Below are 12,237 nucleotides of genomic sequence, written 5' to 3'. Positions count from 1 at the left end.
GATAGGGCCATGGACAGACCCTCATGTTCTTCAATCCCACACCATGTCATTGGCAGGGGCAGGAAAAGGGAAAGATCTATTCCCAGCATGGATCACAGGGAACATGGATCACCAGAGCTCTTCCCAACATGCGTTCTCCCATGGGGGATGGAGCTGGAGCAGTGCACAAAGCTCTTCCTGGAGCTAGGGCATTTGTAGGGCTTCCCTTACTGGTGCCTCCGTTGGTGTCTGGTCAAGTGAGAGCTCCTGGAGAAGCTCTTCCCACACTGGGGACACGTGTAGGGCCTCTCCCTGGAGTGGATGTGCTGGTGCCTGATGAGATGGGAGTTTTGCTTGAAGCCCTTCCTGCAGTGGGGGCAGCGGAAGGGCCTCTCCCTGGTGTGAATCCACTGGTGCTTGAGAAGAATGGATCTGGTCTGAAAGCTCTTCTGACAGTTGGGACATTCGTAGGGCCTCTCCCCAGTGTGGATCATTTGGTGGATGATCAGTTGGGACCTCTGGCTGAAGCCCTTCCCACATTCCCCACACTTGTATGGCCTTTCTCCAGTGTGGATCCTCTGGTGGCAGATCAAGTGGGACCTTCGGCTGAAGCTCTTCCCACATTCCCCACATTTGTATGGCCTTTCCCCGGTGTGGATCCTCTGGTGGCGGATCAAGTGGGACCTTCGGCTGAAACTCTTCCCACATTCCCCACACTCATAGGGCCTCTCCCCAGTGTGGATGCGTTGTTGGATGATGAGGTTGGATCTGTAGCTGAAACCCTTCCCACACTGCCCACACTCATACGGCCATTCCCGGGTGTGGATCATCTGGTGGCAGATCAGGTTGTTGCTCTGCCTGAAGCTCTTCCCACACTCCAAGCACTTGTAGGGCTTCTCCCCATGGTGAAGCTGCTCATGCACCACCAGCTCCAAGCTCTGGCTAAAGCTCTGTCCACCTTCCTGGCACAGGGTGGGTCTTTCCTCCTCAGAGCACCCTGATCTGTGTTTGCAGCTCCTCCTCCTGTGGGATCCCCAGGGCTTTTCCTCCCCGTTTGATTCCTGCACCATGGAGCCGGTCAAAACGGCCTCTGCCACGAGGTGCTGCCGTGGGGATTTGTCCGTCCTGGTCTCCATCTTCAGCTCCTTGTCTGGGGGAGGAAGGACAAGGAGAGGATGGGATTTGCCTCTGTGCCATAGGGAAGGGGAAGGAGATCCCCCCAGTGCGTCCCCGGCAGGATGGCATTGGCAGAGAGGTTGTCCTGTAGTCGGGGGCCGTGCTAGGCTGGGAGATGGAGCAGGAGAGGGGGGGAAAGGGACAGTGACTTCCTCCTCACCTGCCTGGGTTTCCAGGGGCTCCTTCCCCTTCCTTGCAGCCTTCTCCTCCATTTCGCAATGGTTTGGAGAAGGAAAATTCTGTTTTGGGAGCAAAACAAGGGATGAGCACAAGGAGTTTTGTACTGGTTTGAAGGCAAACCAGGAGGAGAGTCTAAGCCAGAATTACAATTTAATACAAAAAAATCAATATCAAGGCAATGATACAGAAACACTGGCTTAATCTGACAGAGTTAGGATTTAACCTGACACCCCGTTGGTCAGGTGGTGGTAGCAGTCTGATGAAATGGAGGCTCCAGCCCTGTTGGAGTGATGAACGTGATTCTGTCAAAGCAGTGATCCTGCAGAAGGGATCACCTGATGGGTCTTGCTCTGAAGGTCCAGTGGTGGTTACGGGGCTATTGTCCTCTGTGAATTCAGTAGGCAAGGTGGTCCTGGTGTTGCAAGGGTGAGATTATATCCAGGTAGGAATGCTTGGTTCCTCCCCCTGGGCGGAGCATCCCACAATGGGATGATGTAATTTTATCAGTCCTGCAGTGGCACTCAATGGCCCATTAACAGAAGATAGCCCCTGGAGGGCGTTATCAGGGCTGAGCCATGGAAGAGATAAAGAACACTGCCCCACCTGTTTATCACAGTTTATGAAGATGGTGACTGAAAACATACTTTGGGTTACATCTTACATTGCACCCTGAAACAGTGAGGCAATCCCCGCTCGGGGTGGGGGGGTGAACACCACCCCCCTTTCCAAATTGGCTCAGGTGTAAAACCCCCACCCTGGGAAGGCCACGCACACAGGGGACAATGTCACACTTGCCCCACCTCAGGGGAGGTCTCTGTCCATGTCACTCCCTTGCTCTCCCCCCCTTTCTCTTTCTTCCATCTCTCCCTCTACCTCACATTTACTGTTCAATAAAATCCACTTGGGATTTGGTCTCGTTAGCACCTTAATTGTGGCAGAGGCACCTCTCTAACAATTTTATTAACCAGATTGAGACATTATTTTGGCGCAGTGAGTTCAGGGCGCTGTTGTCTGACCCCAAGTGCCTTTGACAACAGCATGGTTCCCTCCTCTCAGGAGGTTCTGGCTCTTTCTGGAGGAACTCTTGGAAACTTCAATGCAGCTTCTTCAGTGTGACTTTTGGGAGAACTTATGAGGAAAATGGCTGTTGTGGGTGGCCAGTGTAAAGAAAATATTTTGTTTTCCTTCCTAGAAATGTTTGTTAAAATCACTGGAGGAAAGGAAGCAAATGATACCAGCAAGACTGACAAGGATCATTCACCCCAAGGTGAGGAACCCAAGGCTGCACGAAGTTGTACAAGAAGCCCAGCTCAAATAGCTAAATTCCCCAATAAGTCCCAAATTCACAGGCTTGGGGGCTTTGCCAAATGAGTTAGTTAGATATGATAGTTAGAGAAAGTAGCATGTACTTTTAGTATCCTCTTTTATATAGTATATTAATGCATTATAGCATAATTATAATAAAGAAATCATTCAGCCTTCTGAACTGGAGTTAGACATCTTCATTCTTCCTATTGGGTTTGCCTGCATCTACAACAGCCAAATGTGAGAATCATTTTTCTCTTCGTCCCTGTCACCTTTGTGACAGGTAGACTGAGCTTTCCCTTACCTTTAATAATCTGTATTGGGCCGAATTTCCACTTTTCTTTTATCGGAACCTGCCAGTAGCTGAGCTGGAGCTGTGCAGGAACCAATGAAATTTGGAATTGCCACAGAATTGCTTCTATTGTCGGTTTGTTCATGTTTGGGATTTGTTTGCGTTTCCATCACAAGTGACTTGTGGGAATATCAAATATTCATCAAAGTATTTTATGCAGAGTTAAGTTTGATTTCTGCTGAGATTATTTTGTCTGGTGCCGAAGGGATGCTCCAGGGCAGTCTGTGCCTCTCACCCTGGAGGATGCTTGGGAGGGGCTTGGGGGGATTGTCCCTGTCCCTTTTACCCCAGGCCATTCCCCAGGGTCTGTCCCTGTCACCCAAAGCCATTCCCCAGGGGATGTCCCTCTCTGACCTCAGACCATTCCCCAGGGGGTGTCCCTGTCCCTGTCACCCCAGGCCATTCCCCAAGCGGTGTCCCTGTCCCTGTCACTCCAGGCCATTCCCCAGGGGGTGTCCCTGTCCCTGTCACCCCAGGCCATTCTCCAGGGGTCTCCATTGTTCTCACCCCAGGGAATGTCTGGGGGGTCTCCCTCCCGCTCACCCTTTGCCAGGAGTTGCTCGGGGCAGTCTCTGTCCCTCTCAGCCCTGGGAGTGCTCGGGGGTCTTTGTCCCCTTGCCCTGGGGGATGCTCGGGGGGTCTTCACCCCTCTGGCCTCAGGGAATGCTTGTGCAGGGCTGGGGACCAGGGGCTCTGTGTCCCTCTCACCTCTCAGGGTGCTCAGGGCAGGGGGGCTCTCCAACCTTCTCATCCCTGGGGAGGTGGGGGGTTCTCTGCCCCTCTCAGCCCTGGTGTGACCCCGCCCAAATGTCATCGGGGTCAGAGGGACAGAGACATCGCCAAACGCCCAGAAAGGCTGAACCTGGGATTTGATTTGGGATGAGAATTTAGGAAGAGGGTGGAATTGGGGCTGGGTTTGGAGTTGGGACTGAGATTTGGATTAGAGCTGGGATTGGGGTTAAGGCTAGTCATGGGATTGGCTTTAGGGCTGGGGTTGGGATTGGGTCTGAGGCTAGATAATTCTGCCTCTGGGATGAGATTAAATACAGAACTGTGAGTGTGTCTAAATGTGGAGTGAGATTGAGACCAGGATCAGGGTCAGGTTTGGGACTGAGCGCACGCAGAGCGGAACAGGCAGGATGTCACTGCAGGATGTCCCTGGAATCGTCCCAGCCCTCCTCAGGCACCTCCAAACATGGGGGGCAGCTGGGTTCTCCAAGATCCAGGTGCTCCCACGCTGCCCCTCAATACCAGGCGAGCATTCCCTATGGGCAGCCCTGAATGTGACCCTTGGGGCTCTGGGATCAGCCTTCACATCCCTGTGGGAGCAGGTGCAGACGTGATGAGAGATTTTTCCCCGCCTCTTTCCTGAGGAAGGGTGAAGCCCAGCTGTCCTTTCCTTCTGGTGCCTTCTACTCTCCTCAGCTGAGGATGTCAAACTCCCCACGAGCAGGAAAGTCCCTATTCCCTGTTTCTTTGTGACTGCTGCGTGGAACATCCATTCAGAATGAAGAACGTTCTGACAGCCCTGCTGAATGACAGCGAGAGGAGGTTTGTGAGAAAGGGAGGAAATTGTATTTTGATTGGAAATACAAGTCACAAAATTATTTCTTTCCATCCCATTCCTTTTCAGTCAGTTGCAGTTCTGTTTTCAGAGTGCCACCTTCTCAGTGTTCGTGTCCTCTTTTCTTTCCTGCCTCTCTTTGCCTGCTCTGTGTCTCTCTCAGTGTCTCCCTTGATCCAGGGCAGCTCCCACCAAAGGCCCTGCCCTGATTTCATTCCTAATCCATGAGCTACAAGAACTATGGGTGAAGTTATGAAGGCTGGCAGTGAAATGTCACTGTAGGATCTTGCTCCACTTGGCTTCTGGCTCCTTGTTAAGAGCTTTGCCTTCAAGGGCAGGAACATCTTTTCCTGGCTGGGAACTGGAATTCCAGCCCCTGGGAGTGTGTGCCGTGGATCCCAGAGGGGCATTCCCGAGGCTCCCAGGGTGCTGCTCCTGCAGCGGCTCCCAAGGAGCCATGTCACATCAGGGAGAATCTCAAAATCTTGATTATCTCAGGGGTCATTTATAGTCCTCTGTGGAAGGGGGGGACGGGGAGAAGACAATGAATGCCCATTGAAGCCACCAAAGAGGAACAGCTCATGTTATCCGCAGTGAGCGAGAGCCATTGTCTTCTTGGTCCATCGACCACACCTGGGCAAACATCTCACATTGATCAGGCCAGCCCTCCTCCCTGTGGTAGGGGTCTGAGTCTCAGTCTTTGGGAGGGGCTTCAATCTCCGTCCGTCACAGTGGTCATGAGGCAGATGAGGGGTCTTCCGTGGGAGATCACCAGAGTTACCCCAGAAAGTTCATTTGGCCAAGAGGTGGGAAAATTCGTGGGTTGAGCAGGTATTGTGAAGCAGGTGTAAGCACGTACAACAAGCCGCTCCTTGCCAGGCCCTGCTCAAAGCAGTGGTCCATGGTGATACAGCAAATACACCTGCAAAAATAATTATCCATCTCTCCAAGCCAGAACTCCGATCGGGGTCTCCAGGATCTCAGTCTCTGCCATTGTGGCAAACATGAGGCAAAAATGAGGGGAACTTGGGACCGTCTCTTACACAGGGGAGTGCATGCCCTTTGAAGGGGAACGATCCCCACATGCGTCCAGCGCTGCAATAAACACACAGTCTCTACAGCTCCGTACGGGATTTGTGGGGATCGATTTTTCATCCACGTTTCAGCAGCAGAGCTAGCAGACTAAACAGCGTATTTTACCTAGGCTGGCAGCACATTTCACCTAAATACACATGGATTTCTACCCTGTTAAATTTACCCTGTAAAATACCCTGTTTCAACTCCCGAGCACCCCCTGGGCTGAGAGGGACAGAGACTCCCTTGAGCACTCCCCTGGCACAGGGGTGAGAGGTAGGGAGACCCTCCCAGGCATTCCCTGGGGTGAGAACGATGGAGAGATGGAGACCCCCTGGGGAATGGCCTGGGGTGAGAGGGACAGGGACACCGCTTGGGGAATGGCCTGGGGTGACAGGGACAGGGACAACCCCCCAAGCTCCTCCCAAGCATCTGCCAGGACAAGAGGCACAGAGACACCTCAAGCATCCCCTGGGCACTGGACAAAACAAACTCGGCAGAAATCAAACTTCACCCTGCATAAAATGCCTTGAGGAATATTTGCTCTTCCCACATGTCACTTGTGATGGAAAGGCAAACAAATCCCAAACATGAATAAACTGACAATAGTAGCAATAATGTGGCAATTCCAAATTTCATGGTTTCCTGCACAGCTTCAGCTCTGCTGCTGGCAGGTTTTGATAAAAGTGAAAATTTGGCCCAATACAGATTATTAAAAGGAAGGGAAAGCTCTGTGTAGCTGTCACAAAGGTGACAGGGATGAAGAAAAAATGATTCTCACATTTGGCAAAGCTCACAAGCCTGTGAATTTGGGAGTTATTTGGGAATTTAACTACTTGAGCTGGGCTTCTTCTAGTGAAACATAAACTTTAAGGGATTTAGAGATTTTAGAGGAGCTAAGATTTTAGTTAGAGATAAGCCTTACTAGAGTTAATTAAAACAAATGAGTAGGCCTTGATGAAGTTAACAGTTAGTAGTTAACTAATAATTGATTGCTTGTCAACACGATGTTTAGTTAGCTGGGTTTATAATGAAGAATATAGAAACTGACAAATAGCTTTTAGGAACATAAGACAGTTGTGGGCCTCCTCTGTTGTGAAACCAATTGAAGACAGGGAATGGGAGCTCTACCAAGGTTCATTTGTCATATTTGCATTGAAATATTTGCATTGAAAAGGTAGAAAGGTCAGAATGAGGAAGACTTCATTTACTTCCTCATTTTGGGACCCCTCCCCATGAAGGGACCACCGACCCATTTCAAGGAACAAACTACTTAATATTAATATTAAGCTATTAAGCATGCTTAATATTAAGCATGCTTAATAGCTTTTGAAATGATTAGCTTATGAAGTAAGGAATGGGATGTACCAAATTTATGAATATGTATTTGCATTTTGGGTATTCAATACTTGTATGGATAAAAGGACTCTGTAATTATTTGAAAGGTGCAGTGTGTATTTGAGAGCTATTCTGCACGCTGCCTGGCATTGTAATAAACATACACTTTCTAACTTTAAACGGTTAGATAGTTTTTGCCCGTCACAGTTGGATATAGGTACTTGATCAATATCCATATTTCTTTAATAAATCACTAGGACTTTTGGCAGCCTTGTGTTCCTCAGCTTGTGGTGAATGATCCTTGTCAGTCTTGCTGGCATCATTTGCTCCTTTTCCTCCAGTGATTTTAACAAACTTTTCTAGGAAGGACAACAAAATATTTTCTTTACACTGGCCACCCACAGCAGCCATTTTCCTCATAAGTTCTCCCAAAAATCGCACAGAAGAAGCTGCCTCCAGGTGCTCAAGAGTTCCTCCAGAAAGAGCCAGAACCTCCTGAGAGGAGGAAACCATGCTCTTGTCAAAGGCACTTGGGGTCAGACATCAGTGCCCTGAACTCACTGCACCAAAATAATGTCTCAATCTGGTTAATAAAATTGTTAGAGAGGTGCCTCTGCCCCAATTAAGGTGTTAACGAGGCCAAATCCCAAGTGGATTTTATTGAACAGTAAATGTGAGGTAGAGAGAGAGAGATGGAAGAAAGAGAAAAGGGGGGAGAGCAAGGGAGTGACAGGGACAGAGACCTCCCCTGAGGTGGGGCAAGTGTGACATTGTCCCCTGTGTGCGTGGCCTTCCCAGGGTGGGGGTTTTAGACCTGAGCCAGTTTGGGAAAGGGGGGTGGTGTTCACCCCCCACCCCGAGCAGGGATTGCCTCACTGTTTCAGGGTGCAATGTAAGATGTAACCCAAAGTATGTTTTCAGTCACCATCTTCATAAACTGTGATAAACAGGTGGGGCAGTGTTCTTTATCTCTTCCATGGCTCAGCCCTGATAACGCCCTCCAGGGGCTATCTTCTGTTAATGGGCCATTGAGTGCCACTGCAGGACTGATAAAATTACATCATCCCATTGTGGGATGCTCCGCCCAGGGGGAGGAACCAAGCATTCCTACCTGGATATAATCTCACCCTTGCAACACCAGGACCACCTTGCCTACTGGATTCCCAGAGGACAAGAGCTCCGTAACCACCACTGGACCTTCCGAGCAAGACCCATCAGGTGATCCCTTCTGCAGGATCACAGCTTTGACAGAATCACGATCATCACTCCAACAGGGCTGGAGCCTCCATTTCATCAGACGGCTACCACCACCCTGACCAACGGGGTGTCAGGTTAAATCCTGACTCTGTCAGATTAAGCCAGTGTTTCTGTATCATTGCCTTGATATTGATTTTTTTTATTCAATTGTCATTCTGGCTAAGACTCTCCCCTGGTTTGCCTTCAAAACCGTACAAAACTCAATGTGCTCATCCCTTGTTTTCCTCCCAAAACAGAATTTCCCATTCCCAGACTTTTGCCAGATGGAGGAGAAGGCTACGAGGAAGGGGAAGGAGCCCCTGGAAACCCAGGCAGGTGAGGAGGAAATCACTGCCCCTTTCCCCCTCTCTCCTGCTCCATCTCTCAGCTCAGCACAGCCCCTGGTTGCAGGACAACCTCTCTGCCAATGCCGTCCTGCCGGGGACGCACTGGGGGGATCTCCTTGCCCTTCCCTGTGGCACGGAGGCAAATCCCATCCTCTCCTTGTCCTTCCTCCCCCAGAGCAGGAGCTGAGGATGGAGAGCAGGGAGGACAAATCCCCACGGCAAAACCTCGTGGCAGCGGCCGTTTTGAGCGGCTCCATGGCGCAGAAACCCAACGGGGAGGAAAAGCCCTGGAGATGCCGCACGAGGAGGGGCTGCAAACGCAGATCACGGGGATCTGAGGAGGAAAGACCCACCCTGGGCCAGGCAGGTGGACAGACCTCCAGCCAGAGCTTAGAGCTGGTGGTCCATGAGCAGCCTCATGACAGGGAGAAGCCCTACGAGTGCTTGGAGTGTGGGAAGAGCTTCAGGTGGAGCTACAACCTGGTCCGTCACCAGAGGATCCACAGTGGGGAGAGGCCCTACGAGTGTGGGGAGTGTGGGAAGGGCTTCAGAGATAGGTCCGACCTGATTGTCCACCAGAGGATCCACACTGGGGAGAAGCCCTACGCGTGTGACGAGTGTGGGAAGGCCTTTAGATACAGGTCAAGCCTGATTGCCCACCTGAAGATGCACAGCGGGGAGAGGCCCTACGAGTGTCCCAAGTGTCAAAAGAGGTTTCACACCAGCTGCAGTCTCCTCAAGCATAAGCGGATTCACACCGAGGAGAGGCCCTTCCGCTGCTCCAACTGCGGGATGGGCTTCAAGCTCAACTCCCACCTTGTCAGGCACTGGCGCATCCACACTGGGGAGAGGCCCTACGAGTGTCCCCAGTGTGGGAAGAGCTTCTCCAGGAGCTCTCACGTGACCAGACACCAATGGAGGCACCGGTAAGGAAGCCCTGCGAGTGCCCCAGCTGCAGTAAGAGCTTTTTGCACTGCTCCAACTACATCCCCCATCAGAGGACCCACATTGTTCAGAGCCCTGGTGACCCACATTCCCAGTGATCCCTGCTGAGAAGACAGCTGGCTGATGGTCTCCACATCCTCCTTGATCTCTCTAGGCACCTGGATGAACACAGGGGCAGGAACATCTATCAGGACTCTGATCTATACCTGTAATTCATTGGGAAGAAGTGATTTGTTGACTATACTCCGCCCAAAATCTCACCTGCTCTGTCCAGTTAATTCTTCTGGTGGCATCAACGAAAACTGGGGTGAAAATAAAGAAACTAAACAAAGAGATCGAAAGCTGCACCCTTTACTGGGATTTGGGGGTGAATTTTGGGTTGGTTCAAGACAATACAGTTCTTGATCCAGGCCAGGAGCCATGGGCCTTCTGGGCCACCTGGGCACACTGCTGGCTCATGTCCACCCTGCTGTCCATCAGTCCCTGCAGGTCCCTTTCTGCCTGGCTGCTGTCCAGCCACTCTGTCCCCAGCCTGTAGCTCTGCAGGGGTTGTTGTCTCCAAAGTGCAGGACCTGGCACTTGGACTTGTTAAACCTCACCTTGTTGGGTTTGGGCCCTGGATCCAGCCTGTCCAGGGCCCTGTGCAGAGCCCTCCTACCCTCCAGCAGATCAGCACTCCCAGCCAACTTGGTGTCACCACAGTTCCATGAGGCCCCAGAGTGTCCCAATGGTCTCCATGGTTCCATGAGGCCTCCCACTGCCACAATGTCCCTTTGCTTCCATGGGACCCCTTGGTGTCACAAAGTCCTTGGATCCTTAGGCCTGGCAGTGTCACCATGGATCCTTGGTTCCATGAGGTCTGGCAGGGCAGCAATGCTCTCCTTGGTCCCACGGTGTCACAATGGCCTCTTGGTCCCAAGGGACACTGTTGTGGTCTGGGGTGGTGAAATAAAGAAATAAAGACCACTGAACCAAATACCTCCAACCGCCCCCATATCCTCCCAGAGGTCTCCCAGAATCCAAGATTCCCCAAAACACAAGTAAAATGTGAGGCTTTAGATGCCTTTGATGAATTTGTTGATTTTTACCCCAGATTTCTGTATTTTGAAGGGAGGAAGATAAAAGATAATTAGAGACAAAATAAAAGGAACACCAGCCACTTCCCTCTGTGTATCAGAGGAAATGTGGGTCACCAGGGCTCTGCCCAATGTGGGTCCTCTGATGGGGATGGAGCTGGAGCAGCGCACGAAGCTCTTCCCGCACTCGGGGCACTCGCAGGGCTTCCCTTACCGGTGCCTCCGCTGGTGTCGGGTAAAGAACGAGCGGTCTGAGAAGCTCTTCCCACACTGGGGACCCTCGTAGTGCCTCTCCCCGGTGTGGATGCGCCAGTGGGTGACGAGGGTAGAGTTGTGCTTGAAGCCCATCCCGCAGTGGGGGCAGCGGAACGGCCTCTCCTCGGTGTGAATCCGCTGATGCACAAGATGGGAGCTGGTGTGGAACCTCTTCCCACACTGGGGACACTCGTAGGGCCTCTCCCCAGTGTGGAACCTCTGGTGGACAATCAGGTCGGACCTGTGGCTGAAGCCCTTCCCACATTCCAAGCACTCGTAGGGCCGTTCCCCAGTGTGGATCCTCTGGTGGCAGATCAGGTTGAAACTCCTCCTGAAGCTCTTCCCACACTCTAAGCACTCGTAGGGCCTCTCCCTGTCATGAGGCTGCTAATGGACCACCAGCTCTGAGCTCTGGCTGGAGCTCTGTCCACCTTCCTGGCACAGGGTGGGTCTTTCCTCCTCAGATCCCCGTGATCTGTGTTTGCAGCCCCTCCTCGTGCGGCATCTCCAGGGCTTTTCCTCCCCGTTGGATTCCTGCGCCGTGGAGCTGCGCAAAACGGCCTCTTCCATGAGGTTCTGCTGCGGGGATTTGTCCTCCCTGCTCTCCATCCTCAGCTCCTGCTCTGGGGGAGGAAGGACAAGGAGAGGATGGGATTTGCCTCCGTGCCACAGGGAAGGGCAAGGAGATCCCCCCAGTGCGTCCCCGGCAGGACGGCACCGGCAGCAGGGCTGTCCTGCAGCCAGGGCCGTGCTGGGCTGGGAGATGGAGCAGGAGAGAGGGGGAAAGGGGCACTGACTTCCTCCTCACCTGCCTGGGTGTCCCAGGGCATCTTCCTTGCAGCCTCCTCCTCCTCCATCCAGCCAAATTTTGGGAATGTGGAATCCTGGTTTGGGGAAAAACAAGGTGTGAACGCCTTGGGTTGGTGATTCCTCCTGCCCAAATCCATCTCCAGATGTCTCCAGGTGTCCATAAAAACCTCCAAAAATCAAGAGTGAATGAAAAAACCAAAAAACCAGGGGGTGTCCCATTTGCAGTCTGATCCCTCTGGGGTTCTGGTGGTTCCCCGTCTCAGGGCTGCAGGGGATCCCGTGGGTCCTGGGGATCCCCCTTCTCCAGGGTCCTGCTTAGGGATGCTGGGGGGTTTTGGGGTACAAGGGTTCCCCTCTCCAGCCTCCCCCCGGTCCAGGCACTTGGGGCTCTCCCCTCTCCCCACCACCCTGTCCTGGTTTAGGGCAAATTTGGGAGAAAACGCCCAAAGGGGGTTTTCGAGAAAGCAGATTCAAGCGACCCCTCCCCCAACCAGTTCGAGAAAAGATTTCCTTGGAGAAAAGTAGAAAAAAACTGTTTATTTAACAGGCAAAGCATTCACCAGCACAGAAAATGAACAATAGTAAACAATACAACCTGTT

At 52.0% G+C, this 12,237-nt stretch overlaps 2 pseudogenes; one reads left to right on the top strand and one right to left on the bottom strand.

Moving 5' to 3' along the window:
* Nucleotides 1-12,237, top strand: part of LOC137464036 (zinc finger protein 208-like) — a 1,110,012-nt pseudogene that overhangs the window by 1,008,718 nt on the left and 89,057 nt on the right.
* The window catches only part of LOC137464035 (zinc finger protein 850-like), a 1,110,255-nt pseudogene that overhangs the window by 1,017,380 nt on the left and 80,638 nt on the right, over nt 1-12,237 (bottom strand).

Source organism: Anomalospiza imberbis, chromosome 35 (assembly GCF_031753505.1).
Source record: "Anomalospiza imberbis isolate Cuckoo-Finch-1a 21T00152 chromosome 35, ASM3175350v1, whole genome shotgun sequence".
Taxonomy (NCBI): Eukaryota; Metazoa; Chordata; class Aves; order Passeriformes; family Viduidae; genus Anomalospiza; species Anomalospiza imberbis.
This window is presented reverse-complemented; position numbering and strand designations above follow the sequence as displayed.